Raw genomic sequence first — 20,466 nt, 5'->3', positions numbered from 1 at the left:
TATTTAGATCTTTTGCCCATTTTAAAATCAAGTTATTTGTTTTTTTATTGCTGTTGGATTGTTTGAGTTTCTTACATAGACCGGACATTAATGCCCAGTTGGATGTATAATTTGAGAATATTTTCTCCCATTCTGCAGGCTGTCTCTTCACTATGTTGATTGTTTTCCCTGCTGGGCAGAAGCTTTTGAGTTTGACATAATCTCATTTGTTTATTTTTGCTTTTGTTGCCTGTGCTTTTGAGGTTTTACTCAAAAATTATTGCCCAGATCAATGTAATGAAGCATTTCCCTTATATGTTCTTCTAGTACTTTCATAGTTTTGGGTCTTATGTTTAAGTCTTTAATCCATTTGAAGTTCATTTTTGCATATGGTGAGAGATAGGGATCCAGTTTCATTCTTCTGCATGTGGATATCCAGTTTTTCCAGGACCATTTATTGAAGAGACTGTTCATTCCCCAATGTGTGCTCTAGGCATTTTGTTGAAAATCAGTTGGCTGTTGATATGTGGATTTATTTCTGGGCTTTCTATTTTGTTCATTCATCTGTGTATCCGTTTTTATGCTAGTACCATGTGTTTTGGTTACTATAGCTTGTTAGTGTCTTTTGAAGTCAGGTAGTGTGATGCTTCCAGCTTTGTTCTTTTTGCTTAAGATTGCTTTGGCTATTCAGGGTCTTCTGTGGTTCCATATCAATTTTTAGTATTGATTTTTCTATTTCTGCAAAGAATGCCCTTAGTATTTTGAGAGAAAGTACATTGAATCTGCATATCACTTTGGGTAGATGGGCATTTCAACAATATTTAATATAACAATATTAATTTTCTAATCCATGAACACAATATCCTTCTGTTTACTTCTGTTCTCTTTAATTTCTTTCATCAGTGCTTTATAGTTTTTAGTGTAGAGCTCTTGCTTCACCTCCTTGGTTAAATTTATTCCTAGGTATCTAATTTTTGTGTGTGTGAAGCTATTATTATATAAATGAGATTTCTTTATTTCTTTTTTAGATAGTTCACTGTTAATGTATAGAAAAGCTACCAATTTAAATATATTGATTTTGTATGCTGAAATTTTAGTAAATTTATTCATTAATTCTAAGAATTTCTGAAGGACTCAGGGTTTTACATATTTAAGATCACAAGAAATTATTATGAATAATTATATATCAAAAAATTGGAAAACCTAGAAGAAATGTATAAATTTCTGGGCACATACAACTTACAAAGATTCAGTCATTAAAAAATAGCAAATATAAACAGGCCAATAACTACTAACAAGATTAAATCAGTGATAACCAATCTCCCGTCTAAGAAAAGCATGGGACCTGACGGCTTCACTGCTGACTTCTACCAAACATTTAAAGAACTATACTAATTCCTTTCAAACCATTCCAGATAACTGGAGAGAAGGGAATTCTTCCAAGTTCATTCTACAAGGCCAGCATTACTCTGATAGCAAAACCAGTCAAGACCACAACAATAAAAATGACAAACTATAGGCCAACATTCTGGATGAACATAGATGCAAAAACCCTCCACAAAATACTAGCAAACTGAATTCAACAGCACTTTAAAAATAATTCACCATGATCAGGTGGGATTCATCCAAAGGATGCAAGGATGGTTCAACATTGTCAATCAATAAAAGTGATTCATCACATTAACAGAATTAAGGATAAAAACCATGTGATCATTTCAATAAACACAGAAAAAGCATTTGACAAAATTCAACATCAATTTGATGATAAAAACTCTAAACAAATTAGGCACAGAAGATATGTACCTCAGTACAAGTGGTGACTCACACCTGTAATCTTAGCACTTTGGGAGGCCGAGGTGGGCAGATGACTTGAGGTCAGGAGTTCAAAACTAGCCTGGCCAACACGGTAAAACCTCGTCTCTACTAAAAATGCAAAAAAATAAGCAGGGCATGGTGGTGGGCGCCTGTAATCCCAGCTACTCAGAAGGCTGAGGCAGGAGAATTGCTTAAACCCAGGAGGTGGAGGTTGCAGTGAGCCAAGATCATGCCACAACACTCCAGCCTGGGTGACAAAGCAAGACTCCCATCTCAAAAAAAAAAAAAAAAAAGAAAAGCCATTTATGACAAACTCACAGCTAACATCATACTTAAGGGAGAAAAAGTTAAAAGCTTTCCTTCCAAGATCCAGAATAAGATAGGGATGCCCAATTTCACCACCTCTATTCAATACAATACTGAAAGTCCTAGCCAGAGCAATTAGCAAGTGAAAGGAACAAAAGTCATCCAAATTGGAAAGGAGGAAGTCAAACTGTTCCCATTTCCTTTCAGAGATTTCTGATGCAAATATACTAACATAATATAATGACTAAGAGTAATATCAAAGCAGGCCCACAAAACACCAAAAATCTATTTTAAACTTAGTTCATTTCAGACCTATTCATTTCACAACAGAATAAAACTGTTTATAGAGTAGACCAGCAAGCATTCTACTCCACCTAATTAAACTACAATTCAAATTTAACAATTTGATTTACAAAGGCAATTAGCTTCAGCAGAACTTGAAAATAGTTTGCCCTGATGGATTATGAAATGTGTTAGAGGGAATCACACAATTTAGTATTTCAGAGTCACCATCTGAAGCATAAATATGTATTGAAGTTTCTACCAAAATAAATCCAGTACTCAAAAAGAAAAAGAGCAGGTTGATCACAGTTTCTCATGAACCCTATAGCAAAAATAGTGGAGCAGGTCAAATGTATGTAGAATTTACTCAATATTTTACTTCTTTAGGAGTTTAAAATAAACACTTCACCTTTCTCTTTGAGAAGGCACTATTTAGTTTAAAGGGCATCTTGAGTGCTTGAGGTCAATAAAGAATGGAAAGTAGAGAGAATTAAATTACATGAGGGAGAAAAGGGCTCCTCACACACTGGAGGATGTGGTTCTTATGGTAAGGATTTTTTGTTTCTGTCTAGGCTGGTCTGAGAGTACTCTTGCTCAGAGCTGAAGGTAGAGTCATTTAGGATTTTGCCCCCTTTTTTATTCTACAGTATGCCATATAACTCCTCAGAAGCAGTGCACTGGTGAGACTTGAGTGCTTCTCAAAAATTAGGAGACAAAGGAAGAAAAGGTTTTTTTTTCCCAGAAAGTGAAATTAGTGTATTTGCCAGAGTTAATACCAAATATAGTATACAGAATATTTAATAAGTAGCAGTTTAAGGGCACTAACCAGTCAGAAAGAACACAGGCTGCACAGGGTCCTAGGTCCCTTCCTAGGTCATGGTGTGGTTTAGAGGCCTCAGGAATGAGCTGAGGCGGCAGTCAGAGGGTTACTAGCAGAGGATATGTACTAACTGGTACAGTAGCATTTCAATATGTTTACTGTCAGGCCTCTGAGCCCAAGCCAAGCCATCACATCCCCTGTGACTTGCACGTGTACGCCCAGATGGCCTGAAGTAACTGAAGAATCACAAAAGAAGTGAATATGCCCTGCCCCACCTTAACTGATGACATTCCACCACAAAAGAAGTGTAAATGGCCAGTCCTTGCCTTAAGTGATGACATTACCTTGTGAAAGTCCTTTTCCTGGCTTATCCTGGCTCAAAAAGCACCCCCACTGAGCACCTTGCGACCCCCACTCCTGCCCGCCAGAGAACAACCACCCCACTTTGACTGTAATTTTCCTTTACCTACCCAAATCCTATAAAACGGCCCCACCTCTATCTCCCTTCACTGACTCTCTTTTCGGACTCACCCGCCTGCACCCAGGTGAAATAAACAGCCATGTTGCTCACACAAAGCCTGTTTGGTGGTCTCTTCACAGGGACGTGCATGAAATTTGGTGCCGTGACTCAGATCGGGGGACCTCCCTTGGGAGATCAATCCCCTGTCCTCCTGTTCTTTGCTCCATGAGAAAGATCCACCTACAACCTCAGGTCCTCAGACTGACCAGCCCAAGGAACATCTCACCAATTTTAAATCAGGTAAGCGGCCTCTTCTTACTCTCTTCTCCAACCTCTCTGTCCCTCAATCACTTTCTTCTTTCCACTCTTCAATCTCTCCCTTCTCTTAATTTCAATTCCTTTCATTTTCTGGGAGAGACAGAGGAGACATGTTTTATCCGTGGACCCAAAACTCCGGCGCTGGTCACGGACTAGGAAGGCAGCCTTCCCCTGGTGTTTTATCATTGCAGGGACACCTCTCTGATTATTCACCCACGTTTCAAAGGTGTCAGACCATGCAGGGACGCCTGCCTTGGTCCTTCACCCTTAGTGGCAAGTCCCCCTTTTCTGGGAAAGGGGCAAGTACCTCAACCCCTTCTCTCCTTGTCTCTACCCCTTCTCTGCTTTTCTGGGGGAGGCACAAGTACCCCTCAACCGCTTCTCCTTCACCCTTAGCGGCAAGTCCCGCTTTTCTGGGGGAGGCGCAAGTACCCCTCAACCCCTTCTCCTTCACGCTTAGCGGCAAGTCCCACTTTTCTAGAGGATGGGCAAGTACCCCAACCTCGTATCTCTGCACCCCAATCCCTTATTTCCACGCCCCAACCTCTTATATCTCTGTGCCCCAATCCCTTATTTCCATGCCTCGACCCCTTATTTCCGTGCCCCTACCCCTTATTTCCGTGCCCTTACCCCTTATTTCTGTGCCCCATCCCTTATTTCCATGCCCCAACCTATTATCTCTGCACCCCAACCCCTTTTCCCACTTTTCTGGAAGGTAAGAACCCCCAAACCCCTTCCCTCCGTTTCTCTACTCTCTTTTCTCTAGGCTTGCTTCCTTCACTATAGGCAATCTTCCACCCTTCATTCCTCCTTCTACTCCCTTGGCCTGTGTTCTCAAAAACTTAAAACCTCTTCAACTCACACCTGACCTAAAACCTAAATGCCTTATTTTCTTCTGCAATGCTTCTTGACCCCAATACAAACTCGACAGTAGTTCTAAATAGCCAGAAAATGGCACTTTGAATTTTTCCATCCTGCAAGATCTAAATAATTCTTGTTGTAAAATAGCCAAATGGTCTGAGGTGCCTGACATCCAGGCATTCTTTTACACATCAGTCCCTTCCTAGTCTCTGTGCCCAGTGCAACTCATCCCAAATCTTCCTTCTTTCCCTCCCGCCTGTCCCCTCAGTACCAACCCCAAGCATCGCTGAGTCTTTCTAATCTTCCTTCTCTACAGACCCAGACCCATCTGACTTCTCCCTTCCTCCCCAGGCTGCTCCTCACCAGGCCGAGCTAGGTCCCAATTATTCCTCAGCCTCTGCTCCTCCACCCTATAATCTTTTTATCGCCTCCCCTCCTCACACCTGGTCGGGCTTACAGTTTCATTCCGTGACTAGCCCTCCCCCACCTGCCCAGCAATTTACTCTTAAAAAGGTGGCTGGAGCTAAAAGCATAGTCAAAGTTAATGCTCCTTTTTCTTTATCCCAAATCAGATAGCGTTTAGGCTCTTTTTCATCAAATATAAAAATCCAGCCCAGTTCATGACTTGTTTGGCAGCAACCCTGAGACACTTTACAGCCCTAGACCCTAAAAGGTCAAAAGGCCGTCTTATTCTCAAAATACATTTTATTACCCAATCTTCTCCTGACATTAAATAAAACTCCAAAAACTAAATTCCAGCCCTCAAACCCCACAACAGGATTTAATTAACCTCGCCTTCAAGGTGTACAATAATAGAAAAAAGTTGCAATTCCTTGCCTCCACTGTGAGACAAACCCCAGCCACATCTCCAGCACACAAGAACTTCCAAACGCCTGAACCGCAGCAGCCAGGCGTTCCTCCAGAACCTCCTCCCACAGGAGCTTGCTACACATGCTGGAAATCTGGCCACTGGGCCAAGGAATGCCCGCAGCCCGGGATTCCTCCTAAGCCGCGTCCCATCTGTGGGACCCCACTGAAAATCGGACTGTTCAACTCACCTGGCAGCCACTCCCAGAGCCCCTGGAACTCCGGCCCGAGGCTCTCTGACTGACTCCTTCCCAGATCTTCTCGGCTTAGCGACTGAAGACTGACACTGCCCAATCACCTCGGAAGCCCCCTAGACCATCACAGACACCAAGCTTCGGGTAACTCTCACAGTGGAAGGTAAGCCCATCCCCTTCTTAATCAATACGGAGGCTACCCACTCCACATTACCTTCTTTTCAAGGGCCTGTTTCCCTTGCCTCCATAACTGTTGTGGGTATTGACGGCCAGGCTTCTAAACCTCTTAAAACTCCCCAACTCTGGTGCCAACTTAGACAACACTCTTTTAAGCACTCCTTTTTAGTTATCCCCACCTGCCCAGTTCCCTTATTAGGCTGAGACACTTTAACTAAATTATCTGCTTCCCTGACTATTCCTGGACTACAGCTATACCTCATTGCCTCCCTTCTTCCCAATCCAAAGCCTCCTTTGCGTCCTCCTCTTGTATCCCCCCACCTTAACCCACAAGTATAAGATACCTCTACTCCCTCCTTGGTGACCAATCATGCACCCCTTACCATCTCATTAAAACCTAATCACCCTTACCCCACTCAACGCCAATATCCCATCCCGCAGCATGCTTTAAAAAGATTAAAGCCTGTTATCACTTGCCTGCTACAGCATGGCCTTTTAAAGCCTATAAACTCTCCTTACAATTCCCCCATTTTACCTGTCCTAAAACCAGACAAGCCGTACAAGTTAGTTCAGGATCTGCGCCTTATCAACCAAATTGTTTCGCCTATCCACCCCGTGGTGCCAAACCCATATACTCTCCTATCCTCAATACCTGCCTCTACAACCCATTATTCTGTTCTAGATCTCAAACATGCTTTCTTTACTATTCCTTTGCACCCTTAATCCCAGCCTCTCTTCGCTTTCACTTGGACTGACCCTGACACCCATCAAGCTCAGCAAATTACCTAGGCTGTACTGCCGCAAAGCTTCACAGACAGCCCCCATTACTTCAATCAAGCCCAAATTTCTTCCTCATCTGTTACCTATCTCAGCATAATTCTCATAAAAACACACGTGCTCTCCCTGCCAATAGTGTCCGACTAATCTCTCAAACCCAAGCACCTTCTACAAAACAACAACTCCTTTCCTTCCTAGGCATGGTTAGCGCAGTCAGAATTCTTACACAAGAGCCAGGACCACACCCTGTAGCCTTTCTGTCCAAACAACTTGACCTTACTGTTTTAGCCTAGCCCTCATGTCTGCGTGCAGCGGCTCCCGCTGCTTTAATACTTTTAGAGGCCCTCAAAATCACAAACTATGCTCAACTCACTCTCTACAGTTCTCAGAACTTCCAAAATCTATTTTCTTCCTCATACCTGACGCACATACTTTCTGCTTCCCGGCTCCTTCAGCTATACTCACTCTTTGTTGAGTCTCCCATAATTACCGTTGTTCTTGGCCCAGACTTCAATCCGGCCTCCCACATTATTCGTGATACCACACCTGACCCCCATGACTGTATCTCTCTGATCCACCTGACATTCACCCCATTTCCCCAAATTTCCGTCTTTCCTGTTCCTCACCCTGATCACGCTTGATTTATTATTGGCGGTTCCACCAGGCCTAATCGCCACACACCAGCAAAGGCAGGTTATACTATAGTACAAGCCACTAGCCTGCCTCTTAGAACCTCTCATTTCCTTTCCATTGTGGAAATCGATCCTCAAGGAAATAACTTCTCAGTGTTCCATCTGCTATTCTACTACTCCTCAGGGATTATTCAGGCCCCCTCCCTTCCCTACACATCAAACTCAAGGATTTGCCCCACCCAGGACTGGCAAATTAGCTTTACTCAACATGCCCTGAGTCAGATAACTAAAATACCTCTTAGTCTAGGTAGATACTTTCACTGGATAGGTAGAGGCCTTTCCTACAAGGTCTGAGAAGGCCACCGCAGTCACTTCTTCCGTTCTGTCAGACATAATTCCTCAGTTTAGCCTTCCCACCTCAATACAGTCTGATAACAGATGAGCCTTTATTAGTCAAATCAGCCAAGCAGTTTTTCAGGCTCTTAGTATTCAGTGAAACCTTTATGTCCCTTATGGTCCTCCGTCTTCAAGAAAAGTAGAATGGACTAAAGGTCTTTTAAAAACACACCTCACCAAGCTCAGCCACCAACTTAAAAAGGACTGGACAATACTTTTACCACTTTCCCTTCTCAGAATTCAGGCCTGTCCTCGGAATGCTGCAGGGTACAGCCCATTTGAGCTCCTGTATAGATGCTCCTTTTTATTAGGCCCCAGTCTCATTCCAGACACCAGACCAACTTACACTGTGCCCCAAAAAACTTGTCAACTCTACTATCTTCTGTCTAGTCATACTCCTATTCACCATTCTCAACTACTCATACATGCCCTGCTCTTGTTTACACTGCCGGTTTACACTGTTTTTCCAAGCCATCACAGCTGATATCTCCTGGTGCTATCCCCAAACTGCCACTCTTAACTCTTGAAGTAAATAAATAATCTTTGCTGGCAGGACTATGCTGAATCCCCTTAGGCACTCTCTAATCAGATATCCTGAGTTGTCCCAATTCTTAGACCTTTTATACCTGTTTTTCTCCTTCTGTTATTCCATTTAGTTTCTCAATTCATCCAAAACCGTATCTAGGCCATCACCAATCATTCTATACGACAAATGTTTCTTCTAACATCCCCACAATATCACCCCTTACCACAAGACCTCCCTTCAGCTTAATCTCTCCCACTCTAGGTTCCCACATCACCCCTAATCCCGCTTGAAGCAGCCCTGAGAAACATCGCCCATTGTCTCTCCATACCAACCCCCAAAAATTTTCGCCGCCCCAACACTTCAACACTATTGTGTTTTATTTTTCTTATTAATATAAGAAGGCAGGAATGTCAGGCCTCTGAGCCCAAGCCAAGCCATCGCATCCCCTGTGACTTGCAGGTATACGCCAGATGGCCTGAAGTAACTGAAGAATCACAAAAGAAGTGAATATGCCCTGCCCCACCTTAACTGATGACATTCCACCACAAAAGAAGTGTGAATGGCCAGTCCTTGCCTTAAGTGATGACATTACCTTGTGAAAGTCCTTTTCCTGGCTTATCCTGGCTCAAAAAGCACCCCCACTGAGCACCTTGCGACCCCCACTCCTGCCCGCCAGAGAACAACCACCCCACTTTGACTGTAATTTTCCTTTACCTACCCAAATCCTATAAAACGGCCCCACCCCTATCTCCCTTCACTGACTCTCTTTTCGGACTCAGTCTGCCTGCACCCGGGTGAAATAAACAGCCATGTTGCTCACACAAAGCCTGTTTAGCGGTCTCTTCACAGGGACGCGCATGAAATTTACCACTTGTGCAAACCCACTTAGTAGAAGCCCTAGAAACACTCCTGCACTACTTTCATAATCTTCCCTCCCCCAACAGCTCCTGCTTTACGTATATTTTAGAGTTTCTGAATTCAGGATACATGTCACTACTGGTAATAGTAGTTGTAATGGTAGACTCAAGGAAATACAGTAGCTCAACCCGCATAAAACTGGAGGACAGACTGTCTCCAAGGCTGGGAATAGCTAAATAGCTAAAAAGGTGATATAAACATAGTCCATAAAAAATAGCTTGCTTAGCAATGGAACCCTGAAAGAGAGGGTTAAGAGAAAACATGCAGGAGGAACATGTGTGTGCAAGTCAGAAATCACAGATCTGAGGGTTATAAGCTTTTTTGTCACCACAGAGAACCGTGCTGTTGTTTTATCAACTTTGACCAGGTACGTTTTATCAACCTTGACCACTTGAATGAATTATGCATTTAGATGCGCCACTTCTTTCGGCTTTAACTGAATAGTCACCAGGCAATCTTCTCATTAAAGTGTTTCCTTCCCAGGTGCTTTGACATCAAGAGGAAGGGAATCTGAACTCGAGATGTGTGCATGACTTGCACTCACTAGAAAGTACTAAGGTGGCATCTGGGCTCATATATACATCCCAAGTAATATTAGTATACTAAAAGTTGGGGTACTGAATGAATGCTGGGTATAAATATAAGACCCAGTCTCTCTCCCTGCTAGGATAAAGCCCACATCCTAAATATAAAAAAATTTAACAAAGTAGTGATACCCTGACAACTATCTTTATAGATAAAGACTTCCTTCCATACTGCTGCCTTCAACTCCTGCACCTAGACTACATCAGGATATCTCTGCAGACACCCACTACTAAAAAGAAAACACAGGACCTTTACCATTTAAACACGCAGAAAGGCTGTTACCTACTTTATGAAGATATGTCCAATTCAGCAAGTGTAGTGATCACAGATTTTTAGAACGTGGTTACTGTGGAAGCCCTAGTAAGTTACCTAGTGGTAACTTATTTGCATTTAAGTGGGACCACAAGGAGGTTGAGACCACATTCCTGAATTTTTATTTTCCTATTTCCAGCAAGGAAAAAGGGGGAATTAAAAAAATACAAATGATTAATTAAAATTCTGCTGATTTTCCTGAATACAATATGACTAAATATTTTATATTAACTATAAATATTCACTTTTATATACCAATGGTGTATTTTAAAAAGCTGCTATTTATTTAACATTTATCACATGCTAGACAATTTAACTTTTATCACATGCTAGACAGTGTGTTAAGGATATCTCAATTAGGACAATGATTCTCTGAGGTATTTATTATGATCTCTATTTTACCAGAACAAAACAGAAACTTGAACAGGTTGAATAATTTTCCCAAGAGCACCCAGCAGGTAAACTTTGGAAACAAAATTTAAATCCAAGTGTGCTTTAGAAAGCCTATGCTCACAGTTTGATTTTCTACTAATCTTACAAACAGTTTTCCTTAGTCTAAGAAAGAAAAAAAAAAAAACAGGTTAGTAACCATGATCCTAGAAAAACTACGCAGACACAAACAGAGAAGTGAAGTCTTGAATTTTATTTAATCTCCATTACAGTGTACTCATTTCTGTCATTAGAAATTGATTCCCAAAACACTGCTGCAATCCTACAACTCATGCTCAAAAACTTAAATTGCTCAACATTCTCCATGGCATAATATTCAGATCTCTTGCTGTGACATTTAAGACCATGACTGTTTAAACACCCCCTCTGCCTCTACAATCCAGCCATTTCAGGGCCTTAGTTGATTGTGGATGCCTTTTCCCTTGTGGGCTTCACATCTGTTACTCTCTCATCCTGGAATGTTCTTTGACTACCATTCCTACTTATAAAATCCAGTTGTCTAATAAATTATCCCTTGATCATGCAAATATAAAGATCATCCTTAACATAGCACACTTTGGTTTCATAATTGCAGCTTCTATCGTTCTACCTTTTGTTCTTAGAGATTATTTATATATCTTATACCCAAATTAGAACAGAGTCCATATATTTCTACCCTCCGTCTCCATCTACAGCAACCACAATGCTTTATGCTTAGAACGTATAACCAAATATTTGTTAAATTGAATTAATTAGAATTTACATTAAAATACTGCTTGTTTTGCACTATTTTTAAAACACTTATATTCATGACAGTGTAATGCATTGTTTTGTAAAATCACTAAATTACTATTGCTAACAAATACTCTACAATTTATAAAGATCTTTCAAATATATATATTGTCTTAGATCATTGCAAGAAGCCCTGTTTATGGTTAGTAAAAACCTCATTATTATCTCCATTTTTCAGATGAGGGATCAGAACTAAAATTAATTATTTAGCTGTTTCTAACATCTGCAGAAGACTTATTATGGCAACCAAAATGCAAAGTACATATGTGAATTATATTATTCCCTGAAAGCTTGAGATGGAAAACAGAGGTGTTTCTTACAGGTGCTACATATGCTCATTTATGAACATCCTAAATTGGAAACTAATTATTTTCAAGCCTGTGTATTTGGAGGAGAAATTCACAGGCAACAGCGTTGGAATAAATCTCCCCAGTGGTCAATCATTTTATCTTACTCTATTTCCCAACCTGGTTCTATGTGGATCAATGACATTAGGGATAATGAGCAGCATTTTTTTTTTTTTAAAGTTTGAGAGTAAATAATGGATCTGAGTTAGTGACATCACCTTATCTGGCTATGGCTAGAAACTTTCTCTGGCTATAAACACATGTAAAAATAGAAATTGATACTGTTGTATTATAATGTAATAAAATACATTATATAATTTACCTAGCATTTACAGAATGATGTATCTTTCCCTCACAAGCAAAATTTCCATATAATTCCTCTTCCTTTTTAATTGATTTGGTTGAAATGCATTTATACATTTATGCTCATTTTAATTTTTAAACTACATCTTATGGGTGCATGTAACTTTTTCAAATTGACCTGGAGTCATTATTATTCACATCAGTTATTGTCCTGAGTCATAGCATGGTCATGTCCTATGTGATAACTGAAGAATGCAGCCACTCTTACATGGTCACTTTCCATCGCTGACTTCTGAGTTCCTCTGTTTCTTCCCTTGCTGCCAAACTGTTAGCTCTAACTTCCTTCGACCTTCAATATCACTTAATTAGCAGCATCCTGATATGCCATATCCCAGATCAGTTCATTTGAAGAAAACCACCAAGTGAATGCATTGGGTACTAGGAAATGGGCATATGCAGATGATGAAGATATGCCTTTTATGAGCTTACAGTCCAGAGGAGGCACATAAGTGGAGTCAGACAGTTTTAAAATAACTCAAAAGTGCTTTGCTAAAGGTATACAACAAAAAATCCTCAGTGGCATGGGGGTTCAGAGAATTACTCTCGGAAAAGTTAGTGGCTGATCTGAGCCTTGATGTGGATAGGAACTAGCCAGATGAAAGGTAGCTAGTGGGATAGAAGATAGGAAAGGTAAATTCTGCGAAGCCTGAAGTAGTATGGTATGCACACAGAACAACAAACTTCTCGGTATTACTAAAGCCCATTTAGGCAGCAAATGGTAGGACTTGAGACTTGAGAGTTACAAAGGTAGCTGTGGATTATATGCTGTCCTTGACTTTACCCATGGGCAAATGAAGCCACTGATGGGATTTAAACAGGGATGCATCACAGAGTAAGGAAACTAGTTCAGACAGAAAGATTTGGAGCCAGAGACATGGTGGCTTTTCCAGTATTTTTTGAATGATTGCATGGATTTCTTTAAAAAGTGGATGGGGTTCAGTAGATGATGAGATGATATATCAGGAAGGGCAGGTTTAAGCTGGCATACTTTTTTTGCAGGAGAGACACCTGAGGATATGTACTGTCCACATGTCCAGCACGCAGCCAGATACCCTGTTTCTAATCATCTATAGAATGGGAAACCACAACTAAGGGAACCATGTAGCTTCTAACTTTGCCCATTAAGATCACCAGAGAAGGTTTAAGAGTTCTGATACCTAGACCTTTCCCTGAATATGTTAAATTAGATAACCTAGAGCTGGGACCAGTATTAATTAAAGTTCTCCAAGTGATCCCAGTGTTCAGCCATGGTCAAGTACCAGGCACTAAAGTACCAGACTCAGATGTGGGCCTAATAAAGAGTTTTCTTTCCAGTAAAGTATATCGACTTTGAGATTGTACTTCCCTTTGCCTGTTTATTTTGACACAGGCACCTCTTAAAGGGACATCTCTACTGGTGCTTCCTCTGAAAAGCCTTTTCTGAGAGGTTTTAGAAGCTATTCCATTCCTCTCTAATAGTACTTTCATGTTTACTGTGAGCTTGGTGGAGAGGAGATTTGTCCTCTCTAATAGCACTTTCATGTTTACTGTGAGCTTGGTGGAGAGATTTGTGAATCCAAAAAAGAAATCAAACAAGATGAAACAACTATAATGGAAAGAAATTCATTTGTGAACATTTAAATGTAAGTGGAAAAGAGAGACTGTGTGTTTATGTCAAAGAATGGAATGACTTTTCTATTTTGGAATAATGATGCACTAAGCTTTCTGATTTCACTGAGGAATAGCCAAGAGCAGAACATAATATGCAAGAATAGGAACGTCCAGCCCGCTCTATTAGCAGCCCAGTAGAAAACTAGAAGCACCACCTTGGGTCACAGCACAACACTATTTTGTCAGGCTCCTTAAGTGACCTATTTTTAATGTCATTTACAATTTAGAAGAGTCATGGTTTCAAATCACCATCCTTGCAAATAGCAAGGGTCTTTTGTGAAATAGTATTTTTTTAAACCTGGAATTTCACTGTACAGAGAGCCCCAAGACAAGACTGATTAAGTCTGGAAGGTTTTTCAAATGTTTGGCCCATATTTCAACATTATTGTTCATTTCTAAGATGTTCTTACCAAGCACAGTAAAATTATATTACACTAATATTCCACAATCATGGACACTATGTGTGTTACATATAATGAAAGAAAACGGTGTCTGTACTGTTCAAAATATCCAAACCAATTCCAAGTAGGTTCTTAAAATTTGCTGAAGCAAACGCACCTTAGGGTAAAAATAAACTAGGTATTGGAACAGGTACACTTAGGATCTGTTTAACACCAGCATGAGGTTACAAGCAGCCCAAAGTAAACCTTAGGCACATGTTATACAGAACAATGAGATATAACCTTTTCCTTCCTTCCCAGAATTTATGCTTGAGGGGATACACTGAAGTGGAGATGATAATAAAAGAGTATTTTACAGAAATAGTATATCTCCAGAGGAGAATGTGCAAGAACAAAAGACTAACAGAAAAGTAATTGACTGGCTTAACTTTGCACATAGTACACAAGAGGGACACACACATAAATCTTGTTGGAAGTTAAAGGCACTCAGGCTTGCAGGGTTCTGTCCTCAAAATGCGTGCTGTGAACATAATAGAATGTGCAGATAGGGGCTGTACACATCTGAAAAGTAGAAAACTAAAAAGCATATAGGACTCTATAATAATATAAAAACTTAAACTATAGTCTGTTCGACCTGGGTGCCCTGTAGAGAATCTCCTATTGTGAGGGCAGGAATAGTAACCCTTGAAAAAAAATACAAACTATGTGGCTACATTTTTCAGTAATAAAATATAAAGATGGGCTGGGTGCAGTGGCTCATGCCTGTAATCCCAGAACTTTGAGAGGCCAAGGTGGGTGGATCATTTGAGGTCAGGAGTTCGAGACCAGCCTAGCCAACATGGTGAAACCCCACGTCTACTGAAAATACAAAAATTAGCTGGGCGTGGTGGCAGGCACCTGCAGTCCCAGCTACTCTGGTGGCTGAGGCAGGAGAATCGCTTGAATCCAGGAGGTGGAGGTTGAAATGAGCCGAGATTGCACCACTGCACTCCAGCCTGGGCAACAAAGTGAGACTCTGTCTCAAATTAATAATAATAATAATAACAATAATAAAGATAGAACAGCCTGGGCTTCAATAAAAGTTCCAATTTAGTTAATCCATTACTTATTTTTTGCTTTATATTAAACCATTTTAATTAACCAGACTAAGGGACACATTTTCCAAAGCAGCAAGTCACTGTCATAGACTGTCATTGCAAAGGCTGACTGAATTATTACCTCCTTATCCCATGCTCACCATTGTTTATGTGTGTCTACTTGGACAAAGTGAAGTGGAAAATAGATGTAATTCTCTGAATTGTTTAAGAAACTTGTTCACATCTTGGGTTGTATATTAGAAACAAAAAGTGTTGTGTGTAAAAGTATATATCCCAGGCCTCATGGTGAGTGATTCTGAAGCAGCAACATCTGCTATCTATACATTCATTTACTAGAATACAAGCCTTTTGCAATATAAGATCTGTGCCAATTAATGGAAAAAGAAAACACACACACTCACCCTCATCCACCACCCTCCACCCATACACATATCACAACCCTCTGAACTGAGTTTTGCAAAACTCCTTCACTGGATTTTTGCGGTTGCTGTTGTCGCTATCCATCAGGCTTGCACCCAGGTTAGGTAACGAGTACACTTGAGTGATTATCTAGTGACCTAGAGGCACAGAGCCAGCCAATGGGAAAAACGCAGACCATATGAGTTGTTTTCTTTTTCAAGTGCAGTTCCCATGGATTGAGTTATAGGTTACATGTCTTCTCTTATACAACCTCTTCTGGGCAGACACAGTCACAAAACAATTTTTTAAATTGAGATATAATTCATATACCACGAAATTCGCCTCTTTTTTTTTTGTTTGTTTGTTTTGACGGAGTCTTACTCTGTCGCCCAGGCTGGAGTGCAGTGGCACGCGATCTCGGCTCATTGCAAGCTCCACCTCCCGGGTTCACGCCATTCTCCTGCCTCAGCCTCTCCAGTCGCTGGGACTACAGATGCTCACCACCACACCCAGCTAATTTTTGTATTTTTAGTAGAGGCAGGGTTTCACCGTGTTAGCCAGGATGGTCTTGATCTCCTGAGTTGGTGATCCTCGTGCCTCGGCCTCCCAAAGTGTTGGGATTACAGGCGTGTGCCACCATGCCTGGCCGAAATTCACCCTTTTAAATGCACAAGATTTTTAGTATCTGAACAGAGTTGTGTATCCATCACCACTCTCTAATTTAAGAATCTTTTCATCACCCCTAAAAGGAACTCCATACCAATTAGTAATCACTCTCCATTCTGCCTTTCCTCAGTTTTGGGCAACCAATAATGTATTTCCTGTCTCTGTGGAATTGCTAATTTTGGGACATCTCTTATAAATGGAATCACACAACGCATGGTCTTTTGTGTTTGGTATCTTTCACTTGGCATAATGTCTCTCAAAGTTCACTCACACTGTAGCTCAAATCAGTACTTTACTTCTTTTTAAGTCAGGCAGACAGAAGCATATGCAAAGAAGTGTAATTTAGTTTATTACTTCCATGCCTCTCACTATTTTGTTTTGTTTAGTCCAACACATTTCTCAATTATCAAACATTATAATCTACTCCATATTCCTTTTTCTTTTAGAACATTATCCCTAACCCATTCCAGGTAATATATTTTAATAAATCCCAACTGTATTTTTTCATAGATAAAAATAAGTCCAAAATGTTTATGATTAAAAAAACCCTCTTTTAGCTTTCTGTATATGGCTAGCCAGTTTTCACAACACCATTTATTAAATAGGGAATCCTTTCCCCATTGCTTGTTTTTGTCACAGATCAGATGGTTGTAGATGTGTGGCATTATTTCTGAGGCCTCTGTTCTGTTCCATTGGTCTATATATCTATTTTGGTACCAGTACCATGCTGTTTTGGTTACTGTAGCCTTGTAGTATAGTTTGAAGTCATCAGGTAGCATGATGCCTCCAGCTTTGTTCTTTTTGCTTAGGATTGACTTGGCTAAATTTAAAGTAGTTTTTTCCAAACTACTTTAAAGTTCATATGGAATCAAAAAAGAGCCCGCATTGCCAATACAATCCTAAGCTGGAGGCATCACTCCACCTGACTTCAAACTATACTACAAGGCTACAGTAACCAAAACAGCATGGTACCGGTAGTAAAACAGAGATATAGACCAATGGAACAGAACAGAGACCTCAGAAATAACAGCACACATCTACAACCAACTGATCTTTGACAAACCTGACAAAAACAAGCAATGGGGAAAGGATCCTCTATTTAATAAATGGTGCTGGGAAAACTGGCTAGCCATATGGAGAAAGCTGAAACTGGATCCCTTCCTTATACCTTATACAAAAATTAATTCAAGATGGATTAAAGACTTAAATGTTAGACCTAAAACCATAAAAACCCTAGAAGAAAACCAAGGCAATACCATTCAGGACATAGGCATGGGCAAGGACTTCATGACTAAAACACCAAAAACAATGAAAACAAAAGCCAAAATTGACAAATGGGATCTAATTAAACTAAAGAGCTTCTGCACAGCAAAAGAAACTACCATCAGAATGAACAGGCAACCTACAGAATGGGAGAAAATTTTTGCAATCTACCCATCTGACAAAGGGCTAATATCCAGAATCTACAAAGAACTTAAACAAATTTACAAGAAAAAATCAAACAACCCCATCAAAAACTGGGCAAAGGATATGAATGGACACTTCTCAAAAGAAGACATTTATGCAGCCAACAGACACATGAAAAAATGCTCATCATCACTGGTCATCAGAGAAAAGGAAATCAAAACCACAATGAGATACCATCTCACACCAGTTAGAATGGCGATCATTAAAAAGTCAGGAAACAACAGATGTTGGAGAGGATGTGGAGAAATAGGAACACTTTTACACTGTTGGCGGGACTGTAAACTAGTTCAACCATCGTGGAAGACAGTGTGGTGATTCCTCAAGGATCTAGAACTAGAAATACCATTTGACCCAGTGATCTCATTACTAGGTATATAACCAAAGGATTATAAATCATGCTACTATAAAGACACATGCACACGTATGTTTATTGCAGCACTATTCACAATAGCAAAGACTTGGAACCAACCCAAATGTCCATCAATGATAGACTGGACTAAGAAAATGTGGTACATATACACCATGGAATACTATGCAGCCATAAAAAAGGATGAGTTCATGTCCTTTGTAAGGACATGGATGAAGCTGGAAACCATCATTCTCAGCAAACTATCGCAAGGACAGAAAACCAAACACTGCATGTTCTCACTCATAGGTGGCAATTGAACAATGAGAACACTTGGACACAGGGCAGGGAACATCAGACACTGGGGCCTGTCATGGGGTGGGGGAATGGGGGAGGGATAGCATTAGGAGAAATACCTAATGTAAATGATGAGTTAATGAATGCAGCAAACCAACCTGGCACATGTATACACATGTAAAAAACCTGCACGTTGTGCACATGTACCCTAGAACTTAAAGTATAATAATAAAAAAAAGAATAAAAAAGAACAAAAATTAAATAAATAAATAAATAAATACATAAATACATAAATAAGTAAAGTAGTTTTTTCCAATTCTGTGAAGAAAGTTAATGGTAGCTTGATGGCATTGAATCTGTAATTTACTTTGGGCAGCACAGCCATTTCATGATATTGATTCTTCCTATCCAAGAGCATGGAATGTTTTCCCATTTGTTTGTGTCCTCTCTTATTTCCTTGAGCAGTGGTTTGGATCCCTTCCTCACACCTTATACAAAAATCAACTCAAGATGGATTAAAGACTTAAACATAAGACCTAAAACCATAAAAACCCTAGAAGAAAACCTAGGCAATACCATTCAGGACACAGGCATGGGCAAAGACTTCATGACTAAAACACCAAAAGCAATGACAACAAAAGCTAAAATAGACAAATGGGATTTAATTAAACTAAAGAGCTTCTGCACAGCAAAAGAAACTATCACTAGAGTAAATAGGCAACCTCCAGAATGGGAGAAAATTTTTGCAATCTATCCATCTAACAAAGGGCTAATATCCAGAATCTACAAAGAACTTAAACAAATTTATAAGGAAAAAACAACCCCATCAAAAAGTGAGTGAAGGATATGAACAGACACTTCTCAAAAGAAGACATTTATGCAGCCAACAGACACATGAAAAAATGCTCGCCATCACTGGCCATCAGAGAAATGGAAATCAAAACCACAATGAGATACCATCTCATACCAGTTAGAATAGCGATCATTAAAAAGTCAGGAAACAACAGGTGCTGGAGAGGATGTGGAGAAATAGGAACACTTTTACACTGTTGGTGGGACTGTAAACTAATTCAACCATTGTGGAAGAGAGTGTGGCGATTCCTCAAGTATCTAGAACTAGAAATACCATTTGACCCAGCAATCCCATTACTGGGTATACACCCAAAGGATTATAAATCATTCTACTATAAAGACAAATGCACATGTATGTTTATTGTGGCACTGTTCACAATAGCAAAGACTTGAAACCAACCCAAATGCCCATCTATGATAGACTGGATAAAGAAAATGTGGCACATTTACACCATGGAATACTATGCAGCCATAAAAAAGGATGAGTTCATGTCCTTTGCAGGGACATGGATGAAGCTGGAAACCATCATTCTCAGCAAACTAACACAAGACAGAAAACCAACCACCACATGTTCTCACTCATAAGTGGGAGTTGAACAATGAGAACACATGGACCCAGGGGGGGAAACATCACACACCAGGGCCTGTCGGGGTGTGGGGGGCTAGGGTCAGGACTGCATTAGGAGACATACCTAATGTAGATGACGGGTTGATGGGTACAGCAAACCACCTTGGCACGTGTATACCTATGTAATAAACCTGCACATTCTGCACATGTACCCCAGAACTTAAAGTATAATTAAAAAAACACCCTCACCTATTATGACCAAAAGTTCTGCATTTTTATAGTAATAATTAATGTTTTTCTGCTGTGGATTCTACATTTCCATATTCCTAAATAACATGATTTTGCTATTTCCTGATTTTTACTTTTATTTTCATTTCTGTACTTTGTATATGTCATGCTCCATACAAACCCAAATACCCTTCTCTTTCTCTTGTCCACTGCCAACATTTTGGATTAATTATTATTCTTTTTCTAATTTTGTAGGAGAAAAATATTATTTTCAGATGAGCTATACCATACACTATTGTACAACTTAGAATATGTTCAGATATTCTTTCATATTATTCT

General features: G+C 40.1%; 1 protein-coding gene and 1 long non-coding RNA gene across 7 annotated transcripts in view; one reads left to right on the top strand and one right to left on the bottom strand.

Annotated features, from left to right (window-relative positions):
• Positions 1-20,466, bottom strand: part of PRKG1 (protein kinase cGMP-dependent 1) — a 1,295,238-nt gene that overhangs the window by 245,297 nt on the left and 1,029,475 nt on the right. Inside the window, exon 1 of one of the 6 annotated variants that reach the window (XM_055092815.1) lies at positions 5,900-5,945. The exons of 4 other annotated variants lie outside the window; for them this stretch is intronic. The gene's annotated coding sequence lies outside the window, so the exon portion shown is untranslated. Of the gene's footprint in view, positions 1-3,208; positions 3,296-5,899; positions 5,946-20,466 lie in introns of those variants that run through there. One more of the 6 variants, XM_034930588.2, reaches the window with a different exon arrangement.
• LOC129393210 (uncharacterized) lies at positions 3,503-20,096 on the top strand. Its single transcript, XR_008619927.2, has 3 exons — positions 3,503-3,962; positions 5,907-6,065; positions 8,870-20,096. It is a non-coding gene; the product is annotated as an uncharacterized LOC129393210 (long non-coding RNA).

The sequence above is a fragment of the Pan paniscus genome, chromosome 8 (genome assembly GCF_029289425.2).
Source record: "Pan paniscus chromosome 8, NHGRI_mPanPan1-v2.0_pri, whole genome shotgun sequence".
Lineage (NCBI taxonomy): Eukaryota > Metazoa > Chordata > Mammalia > Primates > Hominidae > Pan > Pan paniscus.
Note: the sequence above shows the minus strand (reverse complement) of the source record. Positions and strands in the feature narration are given on the sequence as shown.